Genomic DNA, 18,706 nt, shown 5'->3' on the forward strand with positions numbered 1-18,706 from the left:
TTCAAAAAGTTAACGGAAAAACGGCTCTTTGAAGTCAAGATTTTATAAAAATTTTAAAAGCTTGCAAATCGACTAATTTTTGTTACCCATTTCAAGTTAAGATAACAACTGTTATGAATCAAGAAGAAGTGAAGAAATAACCAAGAATTATGAACCAAAGCTACACCCACAAAGTTTGTTAACAATTGTTAACGGAAAATGAAGCCTCCGAAACGACAAATATCGAAGTCCGGTTCTCAAAAATACAGGGCTGTTCACAATTAAATCTAATGTGGCATTGTTTACTGAACATATGACTGTACTTTCAGGATAAGATAAATTATCCATGAACTATTTGAAGAAAACACAGGGTTTTACAAAAATGTTACTGTTTTTTATAGTTTTTCAAAATGGCAATATTAGGTACATTTAAGCCTGCTAAAACTGAACGCAGTAACTCCCAAAGCTGATTATGCTACCCAAGGTAGCTGCTAACTAGATGACTTATGTGGCCAAAAATCATGGAATTCTGTGGCTTTATTAGAATACTACGGATTAAAATGTTAAAAATCCAAAGTTACACCCTTTACCGTGAAAATGACCATATTCAAGAGTACAATATTTTCCGAAGTACGGTAATAATAAGTGCAGCTGACCCTACAGTCTTGTTGTTTATGTTTTTACTTTTTTGTAGCAATTGTTACCCCCGCAATCCGAAAAGAAAAAAACACTTTTTCTGTTTAAAAAAAAACATTTTTGAAGAAAAAATCACAAAAAGTCTGCTTTAAACAGGATAAACATTGAAATTCTTCCTTTTTTGAAGGAAAAATTCACAAAAAGTCCACTTTTTTGCTCTCCATCACCCCCATAAGTCCTGGCTACAGACCAGCTTATCCTTATCCATTTAATCTACACGATCGTACACTCTATTCACTTATCAGTTGCACTACTACCAAAAATTTGGTATTATAATGAAATGTGCATTTATCACATTTTCATTAAAGGTCAATGACCGTTTGATTGTGAACTTGACTTACTCCAGTGCCCAGAAAAGAATACACATTTTGCAGTACAACCACCTGAATAGCCACTTCAGTCCAACAATACAATGGCACTTAACCTCTATGAGTGACTACAAGGTATTAAAAAAAAATTAGTAGAATTGGCTCCTCAATATTCCAATTATAATACCAGTCAGCCCAAAACAATAACAAAATAATGAAAACTATAAAGGTTAAAAATCAAAAATAACCTGTTAGCCAGACTTGATGACTCCTGACAAGAATGTCAGTTTTTTTAATTCATTTCCAAATAAACATTACTTTTTGCCTTTAGGAAAGTTAAACCAAACTCCTCAGTTGAATATTTTTTGTAAGCTTCAACCATGTTGAGAAAGACTGTGAGCAGTGAGGCAAAGAGGAGGAGACAAGAGGCAGAATTTGTTTCACCTTGCAAGAGTCCGCTAGGTTTCTGCCGACAGCATTTTATGAGAATCTTAGATTTTCCCTCCATTCATTTAATAAGTGTGTAGGCTCAAAAAGTCTGCGAGAATCTTTTTAGATTCATGTAAATCAGTTTAGGAAAATCTATGCAAGACAGCAAGAATGGATTCTTGGATTTTCACCAAGTTTCTAATCCTTCCCTCCCCTAGAATCCTGGCCTAGAATATCTGTACCCCCTTGACATTATACTGGCAGGGGTACTCAGTACAAATGACCATATGGGGGATGTGCCGCAAATATGGGTAGCATTACGCCTTTTGGTGTATCAATTGATGACCCCTTTAGAAAACTTTATTTTGCCTCAATCAAGCCAAAATTTTGGGTAAAATTTGTTAAAGCTAAGATAATTTGGGAAACATTTGGCCGAAAATCAATTGACTTTTGGTATATCGATGGGTCCAAATTTCTTGAAAAATTGGTATTGATGGATCGACTTTAAAATTCTCAGTGGCACACCCCTACCCAAACCAAACTTGAGCAACCCCCCCGACATTATATTCCCTGGAACCACAAACCATGAATATTTAACAATGAAATTATACCACACTACATGTATCATTACAAGTTTACATTAATACTAGCAATCTATCGCTACCAGGGATGTAACTTACACTGTTGGCGTGGTGTCATATGGGCATGTGCCCCCAATTAATTTGAAGATTTAGAAAATCCCATTGGAAAATTACCAAAAAATGGCTTGTGCCCCCCTACCCCAAATCATGGTTGGTGCCCCCCTATAGGATGACTCTGCACCACTGCTTTGCACCTGTCACACATCATCAGCAGGTACATTTTAATGTGTATTTGATTACTTAGTATTAGTGTGAAATAATCTTGCACTGAGCTTCTGTGTAGCTAACATTTCAAAATACCGTTGGTCTTGAATAATTTTGGATTGCTGCTCCAAAAATGCACAAAATGTCTAGCCATTACATTGTATACATTGCAGCCGGGACTATAACACTTTTCATTCCAGCCCATCTGGAAAGTGTGACAAAAAACTTAACCTGAGCACAACTATCTTCAGTAGATAGCTTAAGCTTAAAATGAGGGCTCACTACTTCTTTCATATAGATGTAGTTTGCATTTTACTTTTTTGTAACAAAAATGGTCAGAATAATATTCTGTATATATTGTAACATTTGCTAAACTTACTAGTCTCAGGAAAAACCACTGCAAAAACTTACCTATATAATACTAGTAATCCTTATCTGGCAAAAAAATATCCTTTTGGATTATGTTCCCATCTGCAAAAGCTTGCAAAACTCCTCTGAAAAAGCAGCAAAACAAGAAAACACCATCACCAGCTGATCACAGGTTCACAGGTGGAATAAGTCAACAGTAAAGTACCAATGGAAGAAATACAAACAACTTAATAGCCCTAGCCAGTCCCTCTATCACTCAAGCATGTATTCACATTATACCACTTGAATGGATTATCAATAAAAGGATCAATAGGATGTATGGATTATTGATCAAAGATCAATAGGCTATTTGAACACATGAGATCACAGGAAACAACAACTTCCTTTGGTGCTCTTTTTATAGGTACACATTTTAATCCTATTTATTTCTTGTAAAATGCACATGTATGGTTTCCACCTTTTATTTATTAGTATATTATTGATTGGAATAAAAGAAAATTATATTTTGGGTGGATATACTGGATAGTACCAGTCTATTAACCAGAGAAGATGTAAAATGCATTGTCTCTGGTAAGTGGACTCATCAATATACCAATTTTCAAGAAATTTGTACTCAATACTAATACTACTCATGGATATATTTTTTTATACCAAATTTTAAAAAAATTTCCCACAAATATTCAGGCATTTTTTGTAACTTTGGGCAACAGTGCAGCAAAATGTTGCTATTTTCTGATTTTTTTAAAGAAAATTTTGAAAAAGGGGTGATAATAAATGGCTAAAAATCATCAGCCCATGTTCGCGGCTGAGGCTATACCAGTTTCAGGTTTGCGGCACATCCTGTTTGGTCTTTTCTGTTTGTACTGCATGAGTACCCCCAGGTTTTGGACTTTTTCTTTAATATGAATTCTTTAATGAATTTGAACTATTTTATTAAAATTATTGTATTCTTTGAAAATAATATGGGAAAACGGATCAAATTAATGAACAAAAATGGAAGTAAGTGAGTGAGTGGGGAAGTGAGTGAGTGATTGAGTGAGTGAGTGGGGGGAGTGAGTGAGTGAGTAAGTTTACAATAAGTATGGTAACTAAGTATAAGTAATGGACTGATTACCAAGTAAAAAAATAAATAATTCAAATAAATAAATAAATAACTAAATTTGCTTTCTCAGCAACCTTAACCTCATCGTAAATATATTATAGTAGAGAGTATATTACAGGTCTACTTACAAATTGTATGAATTTAAATAAATAAATAAATAAATAAATAATAAACAAATAAATGTTTTCAACTGAAAAAAAAAGCCTTTGAAGGCCTTAAATATATTTTGCTACTATTTTATGATTATTGCTGTTTTTATTCAACTTTTGACAATTACCTGGCATGAAAAGGAAGAAGAAAGAACAAATTGATTGTTATTCAGAAATCAGTGAAACATAGTGCCACTTCCTTCATTTCGGAAACCACAAATGATGAAACAATTGATTACCAATTATGAGGTATGTAGGCAATCAATAGGAAACTATTGTTACAATATTTTGACAGACTTATCATGTTCATGAAGATTGAAGTGATCATTTTTGTGGACTGTACAGGCTGTATCAAAAAGATTGGTACCCATCAGTAACTAGTGATTATGGACAAGACTGCCACATCAAAATGTAACATATATGATCATCCTAGTTTGTGGACAAATGTTAATGGTCTCCTTTTGGCCTGCCAAAAAATCTTTGCCCCCCCCTTATAATTCACCCCCCCCCCAGGGGTAGGTCTACACATGACAAGGGCATAGCCAGCTTTGGTCAGGTGGGGCAAAATCAAAAATTTTTGGCCAAGATGAATACAATTTTCTGGTTGCATCATTTTGACACAGTATTATTGGTTGGATAAATACTTATAGCGGATTTTTAGAGAGACTATACAGTCTTTGAGCTTCCAAAAACCGACTTTATTGGGACAATGTGTGCAAATTTGGTATTTTATATTTTGGCCCATGAGTATAGTCTGAGGTTGCTCATGGGATATATCAGGTCTGAGGACCAATATAATGTGAAAATTTGGGGCTTTTGGAGCCCTCACCATGCTCACTGCTGCACATCAATGTTTTGATTGGCAACTTTGGCGAAATTCGAACTCGGTGTAGGTCGTGCGTCATGTATTGGGGTATAGGAAAAGGTGGTGGTGTTACATTTTTTTTTAAATTTCAGGACGTTTTGGCCCAAATCTCAAGAAAGTAGAGGGCTACTGAACTAGAAATGGTCTCATTTTGTTGCTAATTTATCTACCTAAAACTGTGGAAAGTAAAAACTTCACACTGTATTTACTTTTTGAGATATTGCAATTCAAACGATGCAAAGTCAGGGGTGGTGGTGCCTACGGTTGAGGTGCCTACGGTTGAGGCGTGTGTTAAAGTATAGGGAATATTGATTTTCAGTGCCTCTCAAATTTATTTTTTACTGTAACTTCATAACCCAACAAGGTATTAGGATGGATTATGTACCATTGTTTTGGTATTTATGTCTAGTAGGTAACTTGACCAATTTTACTCCAAGCTGGTTTAATTTGTTGTAAATGTGCTGCATTCTGTGTCATGGGTTCTAGGCTTTTCCTATACGTTACTGTACTAAGCATGCATTTGTGCTCCGAAATGTTCTGAATGTCATATTTCTTGAAGAAGTTACCCTACTTCTGTAAAAGTTAATATTTTTTAGAAGGAAATTTGATGAGGAATTCAAATATGCCATTGGTTTTTGTGTAGGACATGAAGGAAAAAAGTTGTGATTGATAATGTCATAAATATCATAAAAATTTATGTACGACTTTTGAACACCCTGTATCTCAGTTAGGCTACATAACTCATCTTTACAAGTTTGCTTTTTTTGAGAGCCTACAATGTTATTAGCACATCTAAAAAGGTTTTAACAGAACAGGTGTTTATGTTAGTGAGTAAGAGAGGAACCAATTTTTTTACTTTTTGAACGAAAATGTAACTTTTCCACCCTATATAATATTTGTGGCACCCTGTATATCAACTTAAAAGTTGAACACTTGTCTTCCCTACACTTTCAGCTTGATGATGATATAAAAATTGTAGGTTTCTGACAAACATGAGATGAATTACAATCATTTTTGTGTGAAAGCGTGATTATTTTTCTAATTTTGAGCATGTAACGCATTTGGCCCCCAATTCATGACACACGACCTGTACCAAAGAAAAACATCCGAACGACATGGAAAATATATGAAATTTTTTTAATCATTCATGATCTCGATAATGTAATCAATGCCCACCAAAACCAGTTGAGTAGATAAATTGTAGTTAGTAAGTTATTAAGCTTTCTTCTCGGGTCTTGCTGACCAATGAGTTTGGGGAAAATCCTGGATTTTTCGATGTAACAATGCTCTAGGGCTAGAAACTCAGCTAAGGGAGTGTTCATAAATACTTTGGAGGGGGGGGGGGTGGAAAAGTTGGAACCTTGGACATCAAAATATTTTTGATCCCCCTAAAGGACTGAATTTTTTGTTCCCTTTTTAGGACCCAAAATTGTTGGGATCCCTCCATATTCCCCCCCCCCACCAAAGTATTTATGAACACCTAATGATCGGGTTGAACATTGCAGGAAACAGGCTCCTTGCCCCTTTTCCTTTGCCTTCCCGATTTTCTCTTTCATTTTATGTCAGAGAACACTGACATAAATTATTACATTTATTTACACTGTCATTTTTTGTTGGGGGGAGGCACTGCTGCCCCACCGCTGGCTCGCTACTGACACACACTAGACTATTGCACTCTCCCCAACGTGGTGAACACTTAGGCCTACCAGTACTACAGCTCAACTGATCATACTTTTCCTACATTCGACCTTGCATGATTTTTGAGTTGACACAGTCATGAAAATAACTATAGATACTTGACAGACCATTAGTAGCCCAGTTCTGAACCTTTTCAATTGATCATTCATAACAATAGGTATCTGATGGATCAGTGAAGATAAGAAGGGATTATAATATATCCGTAACCTTGATATTATAGTACATCTCGAGGAAAAAGTGCAATGGACATGTTTTCATTTTATGTTTCAAATATCCCGCACATGAAAATTGAGTATTTAACCCAAAATGGAAAATGGAACAATTTATTGGAAATCTGTTTTAACAGATTTTTTTGACATCTTTTTCTGCACTGTATTATACCTAAATTAAGAAATTTGATAAATATTCAAAGAAAATATAGGTCATACAAAAAATGTTGATTTTTACACATTTTGGGGCAAAAAAGGAAAAATAAGCAAAAATATCAAAATCTGTTTTAACAGCTTCATTCATCAAGTCATAACAAACGGCCTACATGCTTAATTTCTAATAAAATATTGAAATTGTGAAAATATAGGTATTTATTGATTTTCATGTTTTTTCTTGCAAATATGCTAATAATATGCAAATTATAAAATTGCAAAATAAAGTTTCTACATAGCATACATCTTTCAAGTATGATGTTCAAAATGACAGACATCAAAAAGAGATTCATGAAATGTAAAGGTGTAGTAACAATTTTGGCATGGACTGTCTGGTTAGGCAAAGTACGGTAAGTTGAGCTGTATTAGTATTATAGTACTACTAGGCGGTTACCCGTATTTCGCGGTTCTCGGCTGTCATAGTTATTGGCTTTTGCAGATCTCAAAATCATTGACCATGGATGACCTAACAAACGCAAAACCTGGGCTTCCTTGGCCAAAGTTACATCCACCGACCAAGTTTGAGCTCCATCAGCAATTTGAAATATTTGTTTTTGACCTCTCAACCGTAGGTCTGACAAAAAGGTCACAATGGAACTTTTGTTTGTTAGTCCAATTTCCACCTACCCACCAAGTATGAGCTCCATAGGCAATTTGAAATTTTTACCTTTTTGACCTTTGACCTCTTAACTGTAGGTCTGAAGAAAAGATCACCATGGAAACTTTTGTTTGTTAGTCCAAGGTCCACCCACCCATCAAGCATGTCAAGTGTGAGTTCCAGAGGGGCAATTTGAAATTTTGACCTTTCTTGACCTATGACCTCTTAACCGTAGGTCTGACAAAAAGGTCACTGTGGAAACTTTTGTTTGTTAGTCCAAGGTCCACCCACCCACCAAGTTTGAGATCCATAGGGACAATTGAAAAATTTTGACATTTCTTGACATATGACCTCTTAACCGTAAGTCTGACAAATAGATTGCCGTGGAAACTTTTGTTTGTTATTCCAAGGTCCACCCACCCACCAAGTTTGAGATCCATAGGGACAATTGAAAAATTTTGACATTTCTTGACATATGACCTCTTAACCGTAGGTATGACGAAAAAGTCACCGTGTAAACTTTTGTTTGTTATTCCAAGGTCCACCCACCTACCAAGTTTGAGCTCCATAGGAGCAATTTGAATTTGTTACCTTTCTTGACCTATGACCTCTTAACCGTAGGGTGTGATGAAAAGGTCACCGTGGAAACTTTTGTTTGTTAGTCCAAGGTCCACCCACCCACCAAGTTTGAGCTCCATAGGAGCAATTTGAAATTGTTACCTTTCTTGACCTATGACCTCTTAACTGTAGGTATGATGAAAAGGTCACTTTGGAAACTTTTGTTCGTTAGTCCAAGTTCCATCCACCCACCAAGTTTGAGCTTCATAGGGGCAGTTTGAAATTTTGACCTTTCTTGACCTTTGACCTCTTAACCATTGGTCTGACGAAAAGGTCACCGTGGAAACTTTTGTTTGATAGTCCAAGGTCAACACAATGGCATGGCTAGATTTGCCATTTAAAGGAGTATTTCGTGATCCTAGCACCCTCTATTTATGTCATTTTTCATTAGATATCCACGAAAAAACCTATTCCCAAAATTTCAGTTGATTCCGATTTTATGCTCCCGAGTTATGCATGATTATGTGTATTACACTGCTCCATAGACAATGCGTTGTAATTTCGTTCTGGTGCACCAGAACGAAATTCAAATTTCACGATATCTTTGCTAAACGAATTAATCTGCAAGAAATATTTTGTACATAAACATTATGTAGCCAGAGGTTTCCAGTGATATAAAAATCTCAACTTTTTTGAGAAAAGTGGGGGATGAGGCTGTGGATCACGAAATGCCCCTTTAAAGTGTTTGAAATTAGACTTCAATTGAACTTGACCCCGTCCTTGACCTTTGACCTTAAAAAATATAAACTCGTTCTTTCTCATATCAAGCTGCACCCACCCACCAAGTTTGAGCCCCGCATGACCTACGGCGGCCTCACATTAGCAGTCACAGACAGACCCGCAGGCGCAGACAGAGAATAGCGTACGGTATTATAATATAGATACTCAGCAGTCATCACCCCAGATGCAAAGTATCGAGACGAAAATACAAGAGGCAACAACAGTTCGGTTCAAGTTGTTAGCATCCTATGTAGAAATCTATACTTACCGTATCTTTTTTGATTGATCGCCCTTTCAAATTTACAGGTTCAGAACATGAGAAAAGATGTTGAAAACCCGGAATGAAAACTTCCTCTTAATACCAAGTTCTTGCCTCTTTTGTGTTCTTGTTTTTTGAGAGGGCGCTAGTACAGCAAAATCACTGGGTCCAGGCAGGCCCCGGCGCGCATGTACTGTCATGACTGTATTGTAGTCTGGGCTCTGTCCAATATGCACTCAGGTGTCCCAGCTGACGGGTAGGCCTATGTGTCCGGACTGAATTTGGTTATTCTTTATCATCAATGATGATATAATATTATAGGTAGGTTTTCTGAATTTAATACTGCACAATTACTAGGCCTAGGTGTAAGGAACGTGTACAAATTAGGCATATATCATAGTGCCAAAATATCGATTTTGAAAAAAATGAGGTATTAGGCTTAGTGGCTTTAAAAGCTAATGATACGATTTCGGTCAAGTTCTAATGATATTCTGTGCAAAAAAATGATATAATAGACCCTAATATTAGGCCTATTAATAACAACTGCCAGGAAGGTTGATTTCCAAGCCGCAATAATAGGTTAAAATGAACATAGGCTAAGAACTTACTTTTTGGCCGCTATTAACTGTCATAGGCGTAGATCCCCGGGGGACCGAGGGGGGGGGGGGGGGTCAATCCCCCAATTTTTTGAAGGGGGGAGGGTCCATACAATCATCCCCCTAATGTTGACGCCTGTACGTGGGTTTCTGACCAAATTACCCGCACTGAAATTTGGCCATTTTAGCCCCCAATGTGCCAATTTTTAATTATTTCCACTTTTGCACTATTTTCATCAGTTTAGCTTCAATGGTCATTTTAGCCACAAAAGTGTCAATTTTTTTCGCATTTATTCCATTTGGCACCATATTTCATCAGTTCAGCTTCAATAGGCCTATGGCAATTCTTTCTCGCGATTCTCGCGCATTTGTACCGTAAGTTTGTTCTGTCGTCAAAAGGTGCTGGATTCATACTTCAAGATATTTTTCCAACACCATTGTCGAAAAAGAAATCTACGCAACTGTTAACTGTGATGATATGGGTATAGCTCTATCTAAGTACCGTAGCCCCTATCATCATTATAAATGCTGTTTCTGCCAAAGATAACCAGGGGCGTAGCAAGCGAGGGGACAGGGTGGACGAAGTCCATGGGCCCGAGGGTTCGGGGGGCCCCAAGCGCAGCAAGAGAAAAAATGAAATTAAGTGCTGATTAAGGGATCCAAATGAGCGTTTATTGCGTTTCGACAGTATTTTTTGTGGGACATGAGAGCACCTCGGACCTATCGAATTGCATTCTGAATACGAAGCATGTCTTTCTGATATCAAATAATTTTCATTTTTAAAAATCACAATATAATACAAATTTTATGACAAATTATAAAAATTGATATTTTTCAAATTTTGATATATAACAGTCCTCAAAGTAATTATATAAATCTAATGATATATTCTTAAAGTGTATGTAGCAGGAGGAAAAGCCGACGGTCAATTGAGAATTTTGACCTTTCATATTGAAGATATGGATTTTTTTCCCAAAAAGACCTAATTTTTTTTGGTGTTTTGGGAAAAAAAATCCATATCTTCAATACGAAAGGTCGAAATTTTCAATTGATTGTCGGCTTTTCATCCCACCTACATACACTTTAAGTATAAATCATCAGATTTATAATGTTTACTTCAAGTACTGTTAAATATCAAAAATATCAATTTTTAATGATTTGCCATAAAATGTGTATTAAATTGCGAATTTCAAAAAATCAAAATTATTTGATATCGGAATGACATTCTTCGTATTCAGAATGCAATTCGATATGTCTGATGTGCTCTAATGTCCCAAAATAAATACTGTCCAAACGTTCATACCCCAGCCCTTAAGGAGATGCTAAAAATACCAGGGCCGAATTTATATACCTGAGCCAGGCCAAAATTTGGAGGCCCCAAACTCACCGTGAGGAGGACATGTGCACTCAAAAGGCCAAGTTTGGTTTACAAATCTGGATATGGATATGGATCTGGTACAATATTCCACTCTTAAAGAGCCACACGAGAATTTGTGTAATGTACACGGGTTTTTTTCCAAGTCAATATCCCAGCAAATCGCCACCATCGGGAATTGAACCCGGGACCTCATGCACTAAAGGCAAGTATACCCTAACCATTGCGCCACGCTCTCCCACAGAGAGCTTCTGATGGTGGCAGAAGCAAATGTAAATTAGAGGGAGATAAACATATTATGTTCCGAATACTAGGGCATTTGCGCGCGATTTTTTTTTTTAATTTCACACCATTTTAGCCCAAATTGAAGGTGAATTTTGCTATGTGAAGGGCTAGTATGATATGCGCGAAGCGCGCAATTTTTTTTGCAATGGTGTTGTCGGGCTAAGGGGAACATGCACAGGACAATTTAGGGGGCCCATCCGGCCCAGGGCCCCGCACTGTTTCTTGTCCATGGGCTCTCGAGGCTCTTGCTTCGCCCCTGAAGATAACCACGATACAGATGATTGAATATTGAGTTTGATGTTGATGTTCAGTATTTCAGAGGTGGACTGAGACATTAATTAATGGTATGCCTATAGATGGTAATGGTAGGCCTATAGGAGGGGTAAAGATTTTAGGCAGAATTCGGCATTTTAAGAATTCACCATCCCGCATAATAATTTGCACAGCCCCGTAAGTAAATAGCTATCTATATCTAGTACTTATAAAAGCCTGAAATTTAAAGCTACCCTCCAACCGGGTGGGGGTATGAAATGTATAAAGATCATGAGATGTAAGGGCTGACATTTTCACAGTAAATGGCATTCGGTGAAAGCAAGACGTAAAAAATATGTGGTCATTGGGTGAGAGTATGATTTTTGGCATTTGGTGAGAGCAATAAAAAAATGGGGTCATTGGGTGAGAGACGGACTTTTCAACTTAAATGGGAATTGGTTGGTCGTGAGCCTGAATCTTCGTCTTTTAAATGGGATGTTTGGGCAAGAGCAGTGGCATAGCAAGAGCCAAAATTAGCAAAATTATGTCAGCCCTATGCACTTATACGTCCCTCCCTCAGTTGTTCTTGTGCAAAAATGAAGTTGACGAATTGGAGTGCCCTCTCGGGCCTTAAATATACTGGAATTATTCTAAAGAGCAAAACAAAAATAACTACCCATTTGATTTGTTCTAATTCTAGGCCTGATATTCAAAAAGTATTTCTTCAATTGAAAAGACTTTTTGCCATGCATCATCAGCAGACAGACTCATATCATCACTGAAACTCACCGATTTCATACCTGTAGATGACTTCACATTATTATATGAAAGAATTCACAAATTTGAAAGTTGGAAAAAGTTAATATCAAGTAGACCTACTCGATTATAATGCACGTTTTCCTGATACCGGGTGCTCGATTATAATTCAAGTGTAGGCCTACTTATTAATAACAATTATAATGCAAGTTTTCCGGGTGCCTGATTATAATGTAAGTGCCTGATTGCAAGTGTCAGACAGAAATTGGATGCACATACTGCCACATAGTAATTCTGCTTAACCATCCACTGTCCGTGGTCAAGAAAATATTACCACGTTCAAGAATCTCCTTAAAACTCACCTCTTCCCCACTGATTAACTCTTTTTCCTTTCTTGTCTTCTCTCTTTTAGCGCTTTGCCTACTTTTGTAAAAGGCGCTTAAAGGAGGATTTCGTGATCCTAGCATCCTCTTTTTATGACATTTTTCAGCAGATATCCACGAAAAAAGCTTATTTCCAAAATTTCAGTTGATACCGATTTTGCGTTTGCGAGTTATGCATGATTATGTGTATTACACTGCTCCATAGACAATGTGTTGTAATTTCGTTCTGGTGCACCAGAACGAAATTCAAATTTGGCGATATTTTTGCTAAACGAATTAATCTGCAAGAAATATTTGGTACTTATACATTATGTAGCCAGAGGTATCCAGTGGTGTAAAAATCTCAACTTTTTTTGGGAAAAGTGGGGGGATGAGGCTGTGGATCACGAAATGCCCCTTTAATAAATCGCATTGTTTATGTTTATGTTTATGTTAGTAAAAGGATACTAATTTTTGAGACTTTTGAAATCGCAAGCTCTCTATTCATGTGTGATTACTCATGTATCAGAACACCTGTGGGATTAGAACCACTGGGTATCGAAGAAGTACCTTTTGAAATTATTTATAGAAATAAATCTGAACATGCTGAAGGGGTAGTTATTTTTGTTTTACTCTTTACATTTATATAAAAGCCCAGTATAAAGGCGGTAAAACATGCTCTTGCCGCTGTGCGTTTATGTTTTTTTTTTAAAGAGGGCGCTAGTATACAGCAAAATCAATGGTCCAACAGGCCCCAACGCACCCGTATTGTACTGTCTCTCTACTCTATTGGTCTTGTCCATAATTGTACGATTTTCGTCAATTACTCTTTACCAGCAATGATGAAATAATATTATTATTAATCCAAAATTACCAACAAATTTAACATTCATTGCCAGTTATAAGTAAATAAAGGATTAGGATTTAGTTGCGTTTCATTTGGTAAAATAGGATAACATATTTTTAACTAAAAAAATTAGTGCTGTATTTTTCTGGAATGGGAGTAGTTCGAGCTATCTTCAGTAGAAAGCACCAGGTACGGGTCCTAGTGCAAGCTATCTTCAGTAGATAGCAGCAGGCTCATGACCAAGTGCAAGCTACCAATTAATTTAATCGCCGGGAATCATGATTGAAACCGGCACCTCATGCACCAAAGGCAAGTATCCTAACCATTAGGCCGCGCCACGCCATAGGGCGAGCTATCGTCGGTAGATAGCAGCGTATAGGCCTACGTGACCAAGTGCGAGCTATCTGTGGTAGACATTAAAAAAAACATCATACGAGCTGGTGTGAACTACGAAGACGTTCACGTCGAAAAAAAGTTACCGTAGTTGAATTCAACCCTGTGCAGTTTTTAAACCGTTTTTCAGCACAGGGTTGAATTCAACTACGGTAACTTTAAAAACCCGTATTGTTTGGATGATAATACGCACGTAAACACACCCCACATCCCCAGAAACGTACATGTACGTGCGAAAGTATTTTTATATCAAACTTGAAAATATGTGCTTAACTATTATGAGCTATTTTGTAATATTATTTGCGTCACAATAATTCTTGTTTGGGGAATGCTTAAATCTGAATCTGATACCAAACAAAAATATGCACAGCCCATCCAGGGTCCTAGCATCATAGTCCTAGTAAACTTAACTGATGTCTCTAAAATGAATAGAAATTGTCAGGTCCGTAACCAGGATTTATATATATTTTTTTTTTGGGGGGCTGATTTGGAAAAAGTGGATTTTTTTTCTTCAAAATTTGGACCTTTTTGGACCGGGGGGGGGGGGCGGATTTTCAAGTGGACTTTTTTTCTTCAAAATTTGGAACCTTTTAAACCAAAAAGGCATAAAAAAACCAATTTTTTTCGCTCGCCCCCTGGTTACAGGCTTGGAAATGATGACGCACAAATGTAACAAAAAATCCGATTTTGGAAATTTTATTCATTTATTTTTCACCAAGAATATTATTCACAATTAGTGTATTTTCAACCATGGTTCTGACTTAACTCAAAAAAGAGATTTCTATATACGAGTACATTGTCAATAAAGCAAAATAAGCATTCCGACCCATTGCGGTTAATCACTGTTTTGTACTTTGGAATAATTCAAAGTCACAGACCATGACTTCATGAAATCACAACAATTATACCATTTTTTAAATATATTTATACAGGTAGAAGATACATTTCTCTTTCCATACAGGCCAGCATGCTTATATATATGCTTTTTAGCCTGGCTTGAGCATTTTGTTTTGGCCTGGTCCCATCAGGACCAAAGCGTGTCTCCACACGGAGCGACCGTTTAAACAAACAAACAAACATTGAAGTATACATGCATTGTCAACTATTGAACTCGTGTTACGAAACTTAGGGATCGTTCAATATTTACGCCGGGGGGACTGAGTTTTGACCAAACCGGCAAAAATATGTGCGTTTCTCCTCGCGTCCGCACAAAATTGTTGGATTCCCCACTTGTTTCCCCCCTTTTCTCCATTTAAAAATTAACATTCTCCCTCATGGTTCAAGAAAAAAAAATCAGTTACCCCTCAAGACCCCCAAAAATCTACATTCCCCCTTAAAATCCCACTCCCTCCGTGGCATTAATATTGAACGGTTCCTTAAAGCCATAATGTACGATCTTATAATATGAAATAGGTTAATTTTTTTCAAACCTGATTTTTTTGCATATTTGTAATGTTTACACATGTCCCAACTTGCATCATAATGGAATCGGCCAAATTTGTAGTCTTTGTAGGTCAACAGAGCAAAGCTCGACATATTATCATAATTTAAAAATTATGATAATAATATTATGTTCTCTCATAGAACTGCGTGTTAAATGGCCAAAAATAACCAGTGGGGTTTCTTTCACTTTACCCTGTTATTTCAACCTAAAATGGACAGCAACATTAACCCTTCCCGTCAGTTATTACTAATATTATTTCAACATTTTCAATAAAGAATAACAAAATCAAAATTTGACAGAAATCGTATACATTAAGGCTTTGGCATGTTGTGGTATAAAATTAAATATGCTGCAACATAATAAATGATTCACTGATAATGATATGTTTGGTATGAGAATTTGTACCAAAACACATAAGGCCAAATAAAAAAATAAACATGTTTCACGTTCCCTCCCGCTTCCTTTTTTGAGGTTTCCTCAAATATATTTTTATTTTTTGAAATTCAGTTATAACTTTTCAAAAAAATATGTCTAGGACGTTGGGATGCATTCTATAGCCTTGTTAAGATACAAGAAACACTTTAGGAAGGTTTTGTGATCATTAGAGGGGGTGTAACTCTCAGAACAACAAATAAAAAAGGACCTCCTCCTTTTTCCAGGCATTATTGTATACGCTAAAACAGCTCTAAGTGTGTATTTACACCAATTTTGCGATAAAAAATAGAAAATAAAAAGCCCCCTCTTCCTCCTTTTTTTTTCGAAAACCCGGACATGAAACATGTTTTATTTTTTACTTGGCCTTATCAACAGGTGTTGCCGATTTAGATCTATTTATGGTTGGTTTCGTAAATATCATACTTGTTCCATGGTAATACAACCATGTATACGAGGTAGGCCTATAACAAATAGATGAAACCATCAACAGGTGCAACGGGTTTTTTTTATTTTTAATAAAATGTGATTCCTTTAATAAAATGTGATAAACATAATTTTTTCACCAGGTTCGCCGTTGCAAATATTGTTTTGTAAGTTTAGAGACATCATTAATCTATAAATTGATTCAATTCATTGATAAAATATCTTGATTTGGGGAATGTAAACAATGCCAATATAATATGCCAACAAATCAAATTTGAATTTTTTACCAATTTATATTATATATAAGATGGTACATTATGGCTTTAAATATCATTTATATTAAGCATTTGGATCTCCTTTATAGAATCCATACCATTCCTCTTTTGTGTCAGCTTTATTTGTCTCACTAAGGTCATGTTTTTTATACTGGGCACCTAAAAAGGGTGGCTTTGTTGCATTCTTACTCATCAAGACGTGTTTACATGCATGTAGCTTGTTTATTTGATATTTATTATGAGCTTGTTTAGTACTATTGTTTTCCTTAGACATTGGTCTTTCAATTTCTGAAATAAAAATTTATGATTTTCATTTGTACTAATTACTGTAACTCGTTAAGTCTAATTAGTCAGGGGTGGCTCATGTGGTGGAGGATCATGTGGTGGAGGATCACAATGCTGTACAATGGTGATCCTCCGCCACATGATCTTCAATAAACATTGATGGATTTCTACTTGTTTCTGTACTTGATCTCAGCCAAGTGATATCATGTTTAGCATTCATTGCCTCAGTATTGGTTAATTAGACAATTAAAAATTACTAATTACTTGTTGCTACATTAATACAGTTTGTTGCCCTCTATGTATTTGAATAGGGATTTAATGTAGGCAACATTCAAAAGGGTGCTATGGACAAACGAAACATGATAAAAGACTCAAATTTCTTAAGCAGACCTTGGTTGTGATCCTCTTTACTTCAGTAAACTAAAAACTAGTAAAACATAGAAAGTTTGCGACAAATCTGAAAGAGCGCCCTCATGCTCACTTTTGATCCAAAAAGTCCATTTTTACAAAAATACTTTGTCGAATTCTCTTTTAATTTTCAAAACTGGATTGTTTGGCTTATTTTACATCTAGTTACATGCCTCAATCATGAAAATTTGCATCTCCAGTGCCAGATAAGGGGTGTTTTGAAGAAATTTATATAAATATTGATACTTTTTTGACCACCCTATATTTACATAATTGAAGTACTTGACCGCTAAAAGTTCCATATGGCTAGGTGGGCAATTAAGTTAACTATATATTAAACATGTGTCAAAACTTTACATTATCAATGTACGTCAAGGGGTGAGACCCCTAACTGAATTAATATTTTCATCCTTATTTTGCTTGGTACACCCTGTATATTATATGGGTCACCCTGTATAATGACTCCCATTGTATCGTTTCTGAAATCGTCTGAGTATATGCTCTCAGAATATATATACTTTTATTGGGTTCTAATGTAAACTTTTGAAGTTATAGTACCAAACCTGTAAAAGCATGTGATTTGTTTGAAAAATACACATGCAACGCAACTGGTGCCCAACATAAAAAACATGACCCTAAATATATGAGTGTAAACAACGCTAGGTCCCCTCCATCCCACTTTAACACAGACTATTCGCCCGGCTATATTTCATCCATGTAGTTTAACAGTCCGTGTTTAATTCTAATGGATTGAACACAAGATGTTTGCATCTACTATAATTTCTTTTGTTATTACAGCATCTGTGATGGGTCTACAACGTGTAGGTCTACAAACATTTTATATATAAGGGACCGGTCACTATTTACGCCAGGGGATGGATGATTTCCCCTTTATTTGATGAAACATCCCGTGTTCCTCCCTTCGCTTCTGTTGAAAAATTTCGCGACCCCCCACCAATAATTTTATGCAAATTCTCCATTTAAAATTTCACATTTCACTCTCTTTCCTGGCCAAAAAGTTCGAATTCCCCTCTTGCTCGCACAAAACAATTTCGAATTCCCCCTAAAACCCCCCATTCCCCTGGTGTAAATAATGACCACTCCCTAATTCAAGTAATATTTCCCTGTCGTCGACAATATTTTTAAATCCGGAGATTTAATTTTTGAAGCATTAGTTATTTATTTGCGTCATGCAGGAACAAAATATCACAATTATGATACAAAACAAGCAAATAAAGTTACCAATTAAAAACATCGATACATCGAATGTTCACAAATAATGTGACGTGCTATATCGAAAGGAGACACTTTTGGGCAGGATCGTAAATGGAGAAAAAGCAAAAAATCTGCCCGGGTGAATTTTTCACAATTTGGGTTTGTTGCAAATTTGTGATGTTAATAATGTTTAGAATATTGTCTGATAGTTTCAGACTGGAATATAACTGGTATTTTTTCAGACATTTTTCAAGGCCATTCTTACTCTCAACATTGTCAATAATATTTCAATTTCCAA

At 36.2% G+C, this 18,706-nt stretch overlaps 1 protein-coding gene across 1 annotated transcript in view; it reads right to left on the minus strand.

Annotated features, from left to right (window-relative positions):
- The window catches only part of LOC140143373 (ly6/PLAUR domain-containing protein 6-like), a 96,624-nt gene extending 93,801 nt beyond the window's left edge, over positions 1–2,823 (minus strand). The window contains exon 1 of the mRNA XM_072165227.1: positions 2,669–2,823. The gene's annotated coding sequence lies outside the window, so the exon portion shown is untranslated. The remainder of the gene's footprint in view (positions 1–2,668) is intronic.
- Positions 2,824–18,706: the final 15,883 nt, after the last annotated feature.

Source organism: Amphiura filiformis, unplaced genomic scaffold, assembly GCF_039555335.1.
Source record: "Amphiura filiformis unplaced genomic scaffold, Afil_fr2py scaffold_21, whole genome shotgun sequence".
Classification (NCBI taxonomy): domain Eukaryota; kingdom Metazoa; phylum Echinodermata; class Ophiuroidea; order Amphilepidida; family Amphiuridae; genus Amphiura; species Amphiura filiformis.